The following is a 15,718-nucleotide window of genomic DNA, read 5'->3' as shown; positions in this document are numbered from 1 at the left end:
AACCGATCCTCGTTTCAGCGTGTAGGGAGCACATGGGGAATAGCATTTCCCACTCCACGGACATAAAAACTCGGTCTAGCACTGACCGAACCGGCGTAAGCTGCTTGTTTGTCCAAGTGTAGCGTGTGCCCACACGGGCCACTTCCCTAAGGGCCATTGATGCTATCGCATTATTAAACATGGACACCCTTGTCCAGTTAATGATCCCGTTGTTCTTATCCGCTCCCGAATGGATTAAGTTGAAATCACCACCGACTATCAGTGGCAAGTTACGCACACCCAAAGCCGCGACCTTCTCCTGCAGTTCCCCTAAGATCTCATGCGAGTGTGAGTGGTCGGCTGGGCCATAAACCATGATAACCTCCCACTCGCGGATACGAAGAATCTACCGGCATCCCACGCCACCACCTCGCAGCAGATATGGTTGATGCCAAGCAGCAGACCCCCCGAGTGACCCACAGCAGGCACCCAGTGCCACGCAAAGCATTCGAGCGGATTGATGGATAGCAGATCTCGATGAGAAAATTCAGCCTTAATGGTTTCCTGCAAGCCAACTACGTCGATCCCCTCAACGCGTATGAACTCTTTTAGCTGGGTCCGCCTCCCAGCGTGGCCGAAGCCTCGGATGTTCCAGAAGATGGAACGCGTTATATTATGCGATTGCGGAGGCGGATATCGCGAGCGGTAACCGCTTTGGCCACACGCCGTGTCTTTACAGGACCACGGGTTGAGGGGGACGGCGCAGCCCCTGCTGCTGTGTCCACCCGATCGAGCCGCGCAACAGGCACCAGAGAAGCCCCTGCTTCTTCTGCTACTGGCGCAACGCGGGCCGCCGCCTGGGCGAGCGCGGCCTGCGCGATTTCCTTAGCGCGGATGAGAGATAAGAGTTCTCGAGCTTCACCCGCGTCGGACAAATCAACACCACTATCCACTAAAATACCCCCCAAACGCTCATCCGAATAATCATGAAAAATCGTAAAACGGGGTAGGGGATTACCTTCGGTCTCCATGTTCTTCTGGGCCAGCAAGAGTTGAGCGCATTGCAGTGCAGGAAGGTTTCCCTTGGCGCCCTTCGAATGTGAGCTTGCCCGCTCCTACGCCACCGGGGCCGCCACCACCGCCTTGGAGCGCTTGGCCGTGGATATGGGCACCGCCTTGGCCACCTCCGCCCGGAGCGCGTCGGAGGGAGGAGGGGGGACAGCCTGCATGGGGCCGCCAACCAGACCCCCAGGAGATTCCAATGCCATCACCACCGGCCGGTGCGAGGCAGGCGTGCCCGCACGGACCGAGGGTGGGCTCGCCGGCGCCACCGGGGGAGTCTTGCGGCCCGCCGTCTTATGGAGCCGCACCCCACCGCCACCAAGACCGATCGCAGACTTGGGGGCCATCGGGGAGACGAGCATCGAGCGACCCTCTGAGTCGCACGAAGCCGAAATGCCCTTGTCAAGGTCGAGGCCGAGGGACATGTTGGAGCCGTATTGGTTAAAGCCCGTCTCGTTGCTGCCCACAACCACTTGCCGCTCCTCATGATCCTTGGCAGCCCCCGGAGCCGGGGCCGCGGCCGCGGAGACCTTGTCCTTAAAGCCCGGCTTGTCCCAAGTCACGGTGTCAATGGAGTCATCACCCATGCTCGTGTCCTTGTCCTTGTCCTTGCCATCCGGCCCCTTGTCCATGTTTGAAGGGGGAGGGGAGGGGGGACGGCTGTTGGAAATATGCCCTAGAGGACTAAGGAATGGATCACAGGACAGCGGTCAAAGTTATCCTTAGTAACTAGTGGACTAAGGAATTTTCTCGATTATGGAGGTGGTAAAAGAGTTCGTCGTAAAGGGTTACGCCGATGCAGACTTTGACACTAATCCAGATTATTCTTAGTAAGTAAACTGGATTCGTATAGTAGAACAGTTGTTTGGAATAGTTCCAAATAGAACGTGGTAGCTGCATCTAGGAGATGACATAGAGATTTGTAAAGCACATACGGATCTAAAAGGTTCAGATCCGTTGACTATAACATCTCTCACAAGCATAACATGATCAAACCCAGAACTCATCGAGTGTTAATCACATGGTAATGTGAACTAGATTATTGACTCTAGTAGACTCTTTGGGTGTTAGTCACATGGGGATGTGACCTTGAGTGTTAATCACATATCGATGTGAATTGGATTATTGACTCTAGTGCAAGTGGGAGACTGTTGGAAATATGCCCTAGAGGCAATAATAAATTAGTTATTATTATATTTCCTTGTTCATGATAATCATTTATTATCCATGCTAGAATTGTATTGATAGGAAACTCAGATACATGTGTGGATACATAGACAACACCATGTCCCTAGTAAGCCTCTAGTTGACTAGCTCGTTGATCAATAGATGGTTACGGTTTCCTGACCATGGACATTGGATGTCATTGATAATGGGATCACATCATTAGGAGAATGATGTGATGGACAAAGACCCAATCCTAAGCATAGCACAAGATCATGTAGTTCATATGCTAAAGCTTTTCTAATGTCAAGTATCATTTCCTTAGACCATGAGATTGTGCAACTCCTGGATACCGTAGGAGTGCTTTGGGTGTGCCAAACGTCACAACGTAACTGGGTGGCTATAAAGGTACACTACAGGTATCTCCGAAAGTGTCTGTTGGGTTGGCACGAATCGATACTGGGATTTGTCACTCCGTGTAAACGGAGAGGTATCTCTGGGCCCACTCGGTAGGACATCATCATAATGTGCACAATGTGATCAAGGAGTTGATCATGGGATGATGTGTTACAAAACGAGTAAAGAGACTTGTCGGTAACGAGATTGAACAAGGTATCGGGATACCGACGATCGAATCTCGGGCAAGTATCGTACCGCTAGACAAAGGGAATTGTATACGGGATTGATTAAGTCCTTGACATCGTGGTTCATCCGATGAGATCATCGTGGAACATGTGGGAGCCAACATGGGTATCCAGATCCTGCTGTTGGTTATTGACCGGAGAGTCATCTCGGTCATGTCTGCATGTCTCCCGAACCCGTAGGGTCTACACACTTAAGGTTCGGTGACGCTAGGGTTATAGAGATATTAGTATGCGGTAACCCGAAAGTTGTTCGGAGTCCCGGATGAGATCCCGGACGTCACGAGGAGTTCCGGAATGGTCCGGAGGTAAAGATTTATATATGGGAAGTCCTATTTTGGTCACCGGAAAAGTTTCGGGTTTTATCGGTAACGTACCGGGACCACCGGGAGGGTCCCGGGGGTCCACCAAGTGGGTCCACCTGCCCCGGGGGGCCACATGGGCTGTAGGGGTGTGCGCCTTGGCCTATATGGGCCAAGAGCACCAGCCCCAAGAGGCCCATGCACCAAGAGATGAAGGAAAGGAAGAGTCCTAAAGGGGGAAGGCACCTCCTAGGTGCCTTGGGGAGGATGGACTCCTCCCTTGGCCGCACCCTTCCTTGGAGGAAGGGCCAAGGCTGCGCCCCCCCCCTCTCCCTTGGCCCTATATATAGTGGGGGAAGGGAGGGCAGCAACACCTAAGCCCTGGCGCCTCCCTCTCCCTCCCATGACACATCTCCCTCCTCCCACAGCGCTTGGCGAAGCCCTGTTGGAATCCCGCTACTTCCACCACCACGCCGTCGTGCTGCTGGATCTCCATCAACCTCTCCTCCCCCCTTGCTGGATCAAGAAGGAGGAGACGTCGCTGCTCCGTACGTGTGTTGAACGCGGAGGTGCCGTCCGTTCGGCGCTAGGATCATCGGTGATTTGGATCACGACGAGTACGACTCCATCAACCCCGTTCTCTTGAACGTTTCCGCGCGCGATCTACAAGGGTATGTAGATCCACTCCTCCCTCGTTGCTAGATGACTCCATAGATAGGTCTTGGTGACACGTAGGAAAATTTTGAATTTATGCTACGTTCCCCAACAACGGCACCCTGCAAACCACCCGCCTCGGCCTCCAGCCGAATGTTGAAGCCCTCACTGTTGAACCACACTTGGACATACCCCTTGAGTTTGGCCGGGGAGCGACACGCAAAGCGCATCCGCACGGGACCGAGCCCCACCAACGACGTCTTGTCCACCTCCATCGGACGCCCAATTATCACTGTCCCTGCCATGAGGCGATCCACGCGGCGGTGCTTGGGCGGCACACCCCAGAGCTTGACCCACACATCCGACATGATTTCGGCCTTGGGCTCCTCCAGAAGCGCTTCCTTGATCTCTGCCATGATGTCGTTGATGGAGAGGTACAGCTTGCCGCTGCGCGTCTCCATCCGTAGCATGGCTTTGTTGGGGAAGACAACGGAGAACAAGTCGTCCCCGACGGTGGGGGAGCTCCGCCTGCAAGATGGGGATCGACAGCTTTCCGGGCGCCACCGAGATGAACGCAGCGTCCGCCACCACCGGGGCGCGCACCTCCTCGCCCTCCGTCTCCACGTAAGGCGGGCAGAAGAAGCCCTCGCCGGGGATGGCGTTGCCCATGATCTGAAGCAACAGAGGCCGCCCGCACGTGGGGCAGTGCGCCGACGTGTGTCCCTCCTCATGGCATACGACGCACAAGGGCTTGAAGTGGCACATGTTCTGGTAGTGGCCCGCCCGGCCACACTTGAAGCACTCTGGCCCGTCGGACTCCTCCACTGGGATCGGGGCATCGACCGAACCCCTCGACGCCGACGGCCCGGCCGCCAGAGACGGCAGCGCCGAGCCAACCCCCTTCTGCTTCTGCTTCTTGGCAAGAGGGTCCCCAGCCCGCTCGCCGCTCGGAAGGAGCAGAGATTCTTTCCTCTTGAGCTCTTTCTTCTGCTCTAGACCATGGCGCCGATATTCCTCCTTCTTCTTCTTTTTGCGCTCGCGATCCTCCATCTTCTTCCACTCTTGCTCTGCAAGCCACCAAGGAGGCGGCGGCCCCCAGCCCGTCTCCCCGGCGGGGGGCGCCGGCACCTTGGAGAGCGCTTTCGCCCGCAGATCTTGCTCACACTGACGCTCGGCCGCCGGGATCGGAGGCGACATGGGAGGCTTCTCCACGCGGCGGGATCCCATCCGCACCGCGGTTGCGAACGAGCAGGTGAGGGGAGGGGGAGGAGCAGAGCGGAGCGGACGACGAGCGAGATGCCCGAATCGCCGCACTTGCGAGTGGGATGCGGGAAACCCTAGCGACAGATCTAGGGCACCCGTTGGCAGCCACAGCCACCTATTAATAGGCGGAAGCGACCGCACCTCCTCCACCTTGTTGGGCCCGAGCCTAATCGCATGCAGGCGCAAGGCTACCGGGCCAGGCTGGCCAGGCCTAAGCACCGGGGAGCGCCCCCACTGGCGAAGACGCAGGCGGGTCGGCCAGTGGGCCCCCCAGCCCACGCTCTGGCAGGCTGGGCCAGTCCGACAGGCCCATCGAGGGAGCCGGCCCGGGCGTCGTCGACACCGAAACCCTAGCCAGGATCCGCGGCTCCCTAGCAGGGGCAACCCCGCCGCCGTCGCCGACCCCTGTCGACGCCAGCGAGCTCACCGAGCCCGAAGGTGGCGCAGCCACCACCAGATCGAGGCGCCCCACCTCCAGCAGGACACGTGAGCGGCCCTCGGGGCCCGCATCCACGCCCCTCGGCGGCCGCCAGATCCGCGGCGCCAGGCGGCGCCCGCCATGCCCACCAGGAGCGAACGCGCGCCGGCGACCAGCCTTGAAAGAGCCCCCCAGCTCCTCCGCGCGGGCGACAAAATCACCCACCGAGCACGCCGCCGGCGGCCTCAGCAAACCACCTTCACTCACCTGACTACTAACCTGAATTGACTCCTCCTCGTCGCTGTTGGAGTCGCCTCCCCCCAGCGCCCAGAACCTGCTCCCAGAGGGGGGCGAGCCAGGGGACCGCCCGCCGGGCGAGACGCACCACCGCGCGCGCTCCACGGCAGGTCGCACCGCCGTCCATCCATCCGCCGCCACCCCGGGGTTGCCCCCGCTGTCACCCGCGGAGTCGCCCCCCGAGTTGCCTGGTCGTACGAGAGCCGTTGGGTCTCCCATCCTCCTATTTCTGCCTATTCGGCACAAAGCTTTGTCCTGTATCAAGTTAGCAACATATATATAAAGCAAGAAAGAAACATAAACAGGAAAGAAACATGATGATTGTCTTAGCTCACGTGGGTAATAACATGGGTCTAATTTGAACATTTATAAGCACGCTTTCAGCACTAATTTAAGCTGTTGCCAACTTCTGCAGGACTTAACTTGGCTTGCTGACTAAATAATACTACCTCCGATCCATAATAAGTGTCGCAGTTTTGAACTAATCCCAGTTCAAAACTGCAACACTTATTTTCGGATCGGAGTGAGTACTATGTTAAGTTGCCTTCTGCTATTTGATCACACAACTTTTTCTTTAAATACTGAATTTGACTTGTATCATTCGTAAGAATTGTGCGTTCTTCATTCCAGCCCAAAAGATCTACTGTGCATCATAATTTTTGCTTATGTTACACATTATCTTTTATTGGTTAAGCTAAGGAACTCTCCCGTGTGTGCAAGAAAATAGTGCCCATCAGGACCAAAACAATTAAAGCCAGTCAAAAGAATTAGTACAAATCTTGAAGGGAGAAATACGAGTGTATGACCCGAACTCAGGGGCATAAAGACCAGGAAAATAAATAAAATACAGTATCATAATCTGGCAAGCAAGTGAAAAAGGCAATAGCAAGAACATCAACTCAAGAGGGCACTAAACGTCGACCTGATGGAGAAAAGCAGAGGAAAAGATGCCCTACCTGCCAATAGCTATACAGATCAACAAATACTGTGCTGGAACTTGGGTACAAAACTATGCATGTGCCGAATTTGCAAGGTGTCACGAGGAAATTCAAATCATCAACCATTGCAAGTCAAGGAATCATCAACTGTACACAGTGCAGTAACTGTGAAGCAAATTACGAAACAAGGGCAACAAAATGAATTAGCAAGAACAGCAAGGATGAAGAGGAAAGCACAACTTCAACTGAAAGGGGGTAGCAAACGTGCCCGGATGAATAACACTGAAAAAAGCAAAGACAGTAATTCCAGTGGTAGTAAGGTATGGAACTTTGAAGGGGCATCAGCTATACAGAATCAACAAATAATGGACTTGAGATTTCAAAATTTATGTACTAGCCAATATTGCCATGCGGTAAGGGCAAATTCAAATTATCAACCAGCACAAGTCACAGAATCATCAGTTGTAGATAGTGCAATGATGGCTGAGCAGATGATGAAACGAAGACGCCAGGATGAATTAACGAGAACAGCACGAATGAAGAGGAAAGCACAAATTCAACTCACAAGAGCAGAAGGCATGCTAGAACCAATAACGGTGAAATGGACAAGGATGATAATTCTAATGCCAATAAGATATGGAACTTTGGGGGGCCAACATACATTTGCCAACACAGCCATGCACTTATGTCGTATGCAGAAAGAATACAATCTTCCAGAACAAGACAACCATCCTTTGCACAATGCTGCAAACAAGGGAAGATTATCTTGCCACCATTTAAAGAACCACCGTCTTACCTTAGAAGTTTATTGACAAGGGGTGGAGGAAAAATATCAGCAAACTACCGAAAGAACATTAGGTCTTACAATTCCATGTTTGCGTTCACATCAATGGGGGGGGACTTTGGATAAGAAAATAAACGAAGGGCGTGGACCTTATGTTTTCCAACTGAATGGCCAGAACCGCCACCAGATAGGAACCCTGCTACCCGAAGAAGGAAATAGGCCTCGTTTCCAGCAGTTGTATATCTATGACACAGATAATGAGATCCAAAATAGGGTAGAAGCATCAAAATCTGGTGAACGTGATGCCTCACTAAAGCAAACAATTGTCAGTGGCCTACTAAGCATGCTCGACGAGAATAACACATTAGCACAATCATTCCGAATGGCAAGAGATAGATTTAAAGAAGATGACTACAACAACTTCACTCTGCGTTTACTTGGCAGCAGGGATCAAAATGGGAGGTAAGATAACATGCCATCAATATCAGAAATTGCTGCACTGATAGTCAAAGATCCAACCCAAAAACATTACGGACGTGACATTGTTCTCGAGTACAAAGATATGAAACCTAAAAGGGTATCAGAAATCCATCCAAAATTCATGGCCCTGCAATACCCGTTGCTCTTCCCATACGGGGAAGATGGTTATAGACTTGGAATCAAGTACAAAAAAAAAGAAAGGTGTAAGTAACAAGAAATACATCACCATGTTGGAATACTATGCATATCACCTCCAACAGCGCCCAGGCCAGTCAATGTTAATGCTAATGTGTGGAAATCTGTCAATGCAGTTTGTGGTAGATGTCTATACATGCATCGAACAGGATAGGCTCAATTGGATCAGAAAAAATCAAGGAAATTTAAGAACACAACTTTATGATGGACTACAGGACGCATTCAGAAAAGGAGACACACTGACAGAGTAAGTAGGGAGGAGAATAGTACTCCCAGCAAGTTTCACAGGAAGTCCTCGAAACATAGAGCGAAACTACCAAGATCTGATGGCAATATGCCGTTGGGCTGGACATCCTGACTTGTTCGTAACATTCACATGCAACCCTAATTGGCCTGAGATTCAGTTGATGCTAGATGAAGCCGGGAACCAGAAACCAGCAGAACGACCTGACATTGTAGTTCGAGTGTTCATATAAAACTAAAAGAGCTAATGTTTGATATTAAGAGTAAACAACATTTTGGAAAGACTAAAGCAAGTGAGTATCAGTAAATCGTCACTTATCAGTAATACATGCTTGCACTTTTTTATACTAGTAATTTACTAATACAAAGTGAAAACATATATGCAGTCATCTTCACAATAGAATTCCAGAAGAGAGGACTCCCACATGCCCATATACTAATATTCCTTGACAGAAGAGAGAAAGGGAAGTGTCTCAAGCCCTCACAAACAGATCAAATTATATGCGCTGAAATCCCGGACAAGGACAGGGATCCGGAAACATTTGAAGCTGTCAAGAATTTTATGATGCACGGACCATGTGGTGAGGAAAATCCAAAGTCACCCTGCATGGAAAAACGTATGTGCAGTAAGTACTTTCCAAAAGAATTCTGTGATGAGACGGTCGTTGATGAAGACAACTTCCCAAGATACAAGAGACGGGATAATGGCCGACAAATAGATAAGGGAGGAGTCAAGTTGAATAACGGATTTGTTGTCCCATACAACAAAGATCTCCTGGTAAAATTTCAAGCACACATAAATGTGGAGTTGTGTAACCAATATATGCCAATCAAATACCTCTTTAAGGATATCCGTGAAGGAGATAACCAAGCAACAGCAATGGTTGAAGAAAAAGACCAATCAAAAAACAACGATGAGATTAAAATGTACCTTAGATGCAGATACATAACAGCAACTGAAGCATGCTGGCGAATATTCAAGTTTCCTCTGCGGTACCAGGAACCATCTGTTCAGAGGCTATTGTTCCACCAGGAAAACAAGCAACAGGTAATTTTTCCGGACTCAACAAACCTAGATGAAATAATACAGCGGCCAAGATCAGGTGTCACTGTGTTTACTGAGTGGATGGAGATGAACAAAAAGCATGAAGATGCCCGATAACTAACATATGCAGAGTTTTCTACACAATGGAGATGGGTTAAGAAAGAAAAGAAGTGGACAAGGCGAATAAGAGGAAAGAAAATTGGCAGGATCTACAATGCACATCCTGCAAGCGGTGAAAGGTACTATCTCAGAGTTCTCCTCAACACTGTGAAGGGTTGCATGACATTTGAAGACATCAGGACATACAAATCAGCATGTCATGCGCTAGGGCTTCTTAAGGATGACAAGGAGTGGATTGAGTGCATCAAGGAAGCATTCGAATGGGCATCTGGGGTGCAACTGCGCCAATTGTTTGCAACTATTTTGTGCTACTGTGAGGTTACTGACCCAAGGATGCTATGGGAATCCAACTGGGAGGCACTCTCTAAAGACATACAGCACACACCAAGCTGGATCATGTACTTCCCAACCCCCTTCACTCCTTCACACAATAGAAAATGCACTTCAATCGAAATTGAGAAGAAAATGGGACAAGCCGGAAAGTCACTAAAGGAATACCCTGGAATAGAGCTACTAAACATGCCCGAGTTAAATGGAACTGAGAACAGCCTTATAAATGAGGAAATGAACTACAACAAAGACAAGTTGAAGGCTGAACACGTGCAAGTAGTGAACAATCTAAATTTAGATCAAAAGAAGGCCTTTGATGCAATAATAGAGTCAGCGGATCAATCGTTAGGGAAAATGATATTTGTGGATGGCTATGGTGGGACAGGTAAGACATACCTTTTGGAAAGCTATCACTACAAGGCTACGATCGGAGGGAAAAATCGTACTCACAGTTGCATCTTCTAGCGTCGCAGCGCTTCTGCTTCAAGGAGGTAGAACAGCACACTCAGCATTACCGAAAAAGGGTTTCCCCCCGCTTTGTATTCCAAAGCAACCAACACCGATACATAGGAATGCTCGGGCGAGAAGCACAACAAGCCCAAAGAAAAGAAAAAGAACAAAGAAGAAGAAAGAAATGCCAACAATGGCAACTCGACAAAGCGCGGATGACCCGCCACCGCTGCGCCCTCCGAAATTGACCCACCATAGACCCAGGCTCCGACCCACCGCGTACCAAGCAGCACCTCCAACAAGGGATGCGATATCGACGATGCTGCTGCCCGGACATGTCCTAGGGTTTCCCCCGGCACGCGAAAGGAAGTGGGGGATGGATACATCCGACACCCTCCAAGAAGGGATCATGGCAACCGCAGGTGTCACCGCATCGGAGCCGAAAGAGAGCCGGCAAGGGATTTCTCCCGCACTCCAAACCCCACCGCCCAACCAGGCCGGAGCCAACCAGCCACCTCGCCGCCCACCAGCATGCGCCACCACGGTCTTGACGCCACCCACGCCGCCTCACCAAGATCACCACCACGAGGCCAAGAGGATGGAGAGAGACGCACGAGGCGACAGGAGCAGCAGCACCGGAGCCACGCGGGAGGGAACTACCCCCACGGCCATCGTGTGGGAGGCCCGAGTCTCTGGCACCGTCGCGGTCGCCGTCCGGACGCAGCAGCAGGGCATACCAGGCCACCCCTGGCCCGGCCAGGACCGATTTGGGCCCATAAAGCCCCGCCGGCCACGCTGCAGCAGGGCGGCACCAGCGCCGCCAGCATCCACCCGCCCATCGCCGCTCCCCGGCCTCCCGGAAGCCACACCAATGACCCTCCCTGCCGCCGGCCCGCGCAGACCCAGATGGGGCCCGAAGGGCCCAGATCTGGGCCGAGCGGGTGCCGCCAGATCACACCGTCGCGCCGCCCCGCCGCCAACGGCAGCGCCGCCGCCCAGAAGATCCCCCGCCACCACGCCGGGGGGCACCGCCGCCGCGCCGGACCGTCGCCGCCTAGGAGCACCCCGCAGCGCCGCACCGCCCCACGTCAGAGCGACCGGCGAGGGGAAAGGCCAGTGGCCACCGCCGCCACCGCCGCTCGGGCCAGGCCTGGCGCCAGACGCCAGCAAGGAGAGAGGGGAGGGGGAGAGCTCGGGGAGGAGGCGCTGGAGGCGCGACCGGTCGCCCGCGGGGGCGACGCGGTCGCGAGAGTCATCTACCCACACTCAGCATTCAATATTCCAATCAACCTGACAGATCAATCTACATGCTACATCAACCAAGGTTCTGAGGTGGCTGATCTATTAGTGAAGACATCACTAATAATATGGGACGAAGTTCCAATGGCAAACAAAAAATGCTTCGAGGCACTTGACAAGAGCCTGAGAGATGTGCTCAGGTTCACCAATGAGAATAGTTGCAACAAGCCCTTCGGCGGCATGACAGTTGTTCTAGGAGGGGACTTCCGACAAATCCTCCCTGTTGTGCCAAAGGGAAGAAGGGAGCACACTATAAGTGCATCAATCAAATGCTCATACCTCTGGCAACATTTCAAGGTATTCAACCTTACTAAAATTATGCGGCTCAATTCTCTGTCCAATGAGCAAGCAGAGCAGCAGAAAACTGCAGAATTTGCGGAATGGATACTACAGATCAGCAATGGAGACCCATGTTTATTAGATGAAAAGGAGTATGTAAGTATCCCCAGCGACCTGCTTCTACAAAACGAAGATGATCCGAAAACAAAAATCATCCAAAGTACCTATCCTGACCTGCAAGATAATCTATGCATACAGAAGTTCCTGGAAGAAAGGGCGATATTGTGTCCATTGAATGAGACAGTCAAAGAGATAAATAAGGATATCATGCGTCAAATCCAAGGTGACAGGGTGACATACCTGAGCTATGACAGTGTGAGCAGATCAATGTCTTACAGCCATGAAACGGAATTGCTGTATACTACAGAGTTTCTAAACAAGTTAAAGCACACGGGATGTCCAGATCACCTACTTGAGCTCAAAGTTGGTCTGCCAGTGATGCTTCTTCGCAACATCAATCAAAGTGCAAGGCTATGTAACGGTACTAGAATGACAATCACAAAACTTGGAAAAAGAGTCATCAAAGCGCGGATCATAACTGGAGCACACGTCGGTAGTAAGGTATGCATCCCTCAGATCATCACTTTGACAGTCGAGCCTAAATGGCCATTCGTTCTAATAAGAAAGCAATATCCCCCCTGAGGACTGGTTGCGGAGGCAGCTAAAAATATCATACCTTGGGCTTGCGTCGTTGGAACGCACGATTGCGAGGCAGCAGGCACGCATCACCACGCTCAAGGATGAAGACGCCAACACGACATTCTTCCATCGACAGTGCTCTTTCCGCCGGCAGAAGAACCACATCCACAGCCTCACCGTAGATGGACACGTGATCGCGGACCAGGAAGGGATGGCGCAGGCGGCCTTCTCTCATTTCGACGACCTGCTGGGCTCGGCCCCCACCCATGGCCACTCGCTGGATCTATCGCAGCCTCGCGACCTGACTTGCCTCGACGCCCCATTCAGCCCCGAGGAGATATGGGACGCCGTCAAAAGCCTCCCAGCACGCAAGGCGCCTGGGCCCGACGGATTTACAGCCGAGTTCTTGCGGGCATGCTGGAGTACAGTCAAACAGGACTTCCTAGACATCTTCCATCCGCTCTTTCTGCTGCGCGGTCGCGGCTTCAGCAAACTTAACCAGGCCCTGTTGACCCTGCTCCCGAAGCGCGTCGATGCCTGTCAGCTCCGCGACTACCGGCCGATATGCCTGATACACCTCGTGGCCAAGATCTTCGCGAAAGTACTCTCGCTTCGCCTTGCGCCAAGGTTGGGCGACCTGGTCAGCTGCAACCAGAATGCATTCATCCCAGGTCGGAGCCTCCACGACAATTTTGTCCTGGTCAGACAATCCATGAAGCTACTGCACCAACTCAGGGTCCCAAGAGTCATGCTCAAACTTGACCTCACGCGAGCCTTCGACTCCCTATCTTGGCACTTCCTCTTCGAGGTGCTGGACCGGTACGGGTTCGGGCCTCGGTTCCGGGAGTGGCTTGCGATACTGCTTTCGACCTCGAGCACCAGGGTCATGCTGAACGGCGAGCCAGGGCCGCCGACTTGGCACCGATGCGGACTGCGACAGGGCGACCCCGTGTCGCCACAGCTCTTCGTGCTTGCCGTGGACACCCTCGGGCGCCTCATCCGCCGTGCACACGAGTCCGGCATCCTGCAACAGCTGCACCCCCGACGAGCCATCCCGGCCATCTCCTTATACGCCGACGATGTGATGCTCTTCTGCCATGCCACACCGGGAGACATGGAGGCCATCAAGGGCATACTTACACTCTTCGGTGAAGCTAGCGGCCTCCAGGTGAACTACGCCAAGAGCTCGGCCACCATCCTTCATGGCGACCCCGACGCGGCTGTAGCGATCGCCCATGTTGGATGCAGGACGGCAGACCTGCCCATCACCTACCTCGGCATTCCGCTCACATTGCGCCGTCCCACGGCCGCCCAGCTCCAACCCCTCGTGGATTCAGTGGCAGCCAGGCTTCCAACTTGGAAAGCATGGCTCATGAATAAGGCTGGACGGCTCGCATTGGTCAAAGCGGTGCTCGAGGCCATCCCGGTTCACCAACTGCTCGCCTTCGCCCCCCCCCCCCCCCCCAGAAGACCCTGAGGCAGCTGGAGAAGATACAACGGGGCTTCCTATGGGCCGGACGTGCAACTGCCAATGGTGGGCACTGCCACGTCAACTGGCGCCATGTTTGCCGTCCACTGGAATATGGTGACCTGGGGATACGGGACCTGGAGCGCGCTGGCCTGGCACTGCGGTTGCGATGGTTGTCGTACACTCGCACGGACGACAACCGCGCATGGCAAGGCCTTGACTTGCAGTTCACTACAGAGGAGCATGCGCTGTTCTTTGCCTCCACTGCCATGATCCTCGGTGACGGATTGACGGCCCTGTTCTGGGACGACCGCTGGCTCCAAGGGCAATCCATCCGCGAGATCGCCCCTGCGCTTTACCAGTGCATACCCAAGCGGAGGCGCAAGGTGAGAACGGTGGCGGAGGCTCTAACAGGCAACGCTTGGGCACGGGACATCCAGGGAGTGCTTGGGATACATGAAATTGGGCAATACCTGAGGCTTTGGCAGGCCGTGCAGTGCATCACCCTCACAAATGCTCCTGACCAAATGCTCTGGAGGTGGACGGCAAACGGCACTTACACGGCGCAGTCATGCTACGCTGCGACCTTTCATGGATCCACGAGATGCCCCTCATGGAAGCTGACATGGAAGAGCTGGGCACCACCCAGAGTCTGATTCTTCCATTGGCTGGCCAGCCAAGACCGGTGCTGGACAGCTGAACGGCTGGCCCGTCGCGGCCTGCAACACCACCCCAGATGCCTCCTCTGCGATCAAGAGCCGATAACCATCCAGCACCTACTCCTGACCTACCCTTTCGCGCAGCAAGCCTGGCACGCCACCCTGGACTGGACGCGCATTCCAGCACAGCCACCACACAACGAACCCTCACTAACAGACTGGTGGCAGCGAACGAAGGGAGGGACACCGCACGCGATGCACAAAGGATTGCATTCCATCTCCATGCTAGTCCCTTGGATGATCTGGAAGCAGCGCAATGAATGTGTTTTTGAAAACACACGGCCATCGATAGTAGCACTAGTGGATAGAATTAAAACGGAAGCCAAATGATGGGCACAAGCCGGGGCAAAGGGGCTCAGGGTAGTCCTGCCCACGTCCTGGGACGTCCACTGACTGAGTACACAGACCTTTGTAGCCCCAGCCTCCTAGGAGGATTATAATATCCCTTCTCTTCAATGCAATGAAACGCAAAACTCTTTGCGTTTTCTCAAAAAAAAAGCAATATCCTCTGTCTGTGTGCTTCGCGATGACAATCAACAAGAGCCAGGGACAATCTTTGAACAAGGTCGGCCTCTACTTGCCCAGGCAAGTTTTCACTCATGGGAAACTCTATGTGGCAGTCTCCAGAGTGACAAACAGGCATGGCCTGAAGATCCTGATCGCCGATGACGAAGAACGCGCAAACAAAGGGATGGCAAAAAACATAGTCTACAAGGAGATCTTCTAAAATGCCTAGCATTGCAGTAGTGTTTTATGTTGTAAACAAAGTTATGTCAAGATTGGCCGTGCTGCTGTTCCGGCCATTAATAAGCTAGTGTTCTATAGCACAGTTGTAGCACAACTGATGCCAAGACTCTCAGCCGCAGATATGTGCTTTGGTTAATCTCTT

General features: G+C 52.9%; 2 pseudogenes; both read left to right on the top strand.

Annotated features, from left to right (window-relative positions):
• The first annotated feature begins 6,705 nt into the window (after positions 1-6,705).
• LOC147990773 (uncharacterized) lies at positions 6,706-8,428 on the top strand (annotated as a pseudogene).
• A 2,843-nt stretch (positions 8,429-11,271) lies between these two features.
• On the top strand, positions 11,272-15,089 carry LOC147990772 (uncharacterized; annotated as a pseudogene).
• Positions 15,090-15,718: the final 629 nt, after the last annotated feature.

The sequence above is a fragment of the Triticum urartu genome, chromosome 1A (assembly GCF_056163025.1).
Source record: "Triticum urartu cultivar PI428250 chromosome 1A, HENAU_Tu73, whole genome shotgun sequence".
In the NCBI taxonomy this organism is placed as follows: Eukaryota; Viridiplantae; Streptophyta; class Magnoliopsida; order Poales; family Poaceae; genus Triticum; species Triticum urartu.
The sequence above is the reverse complement of the archived record's forward strand: the minus strand, read 5'-3'. Positions and strand labels throughout refer to the sequence as shown.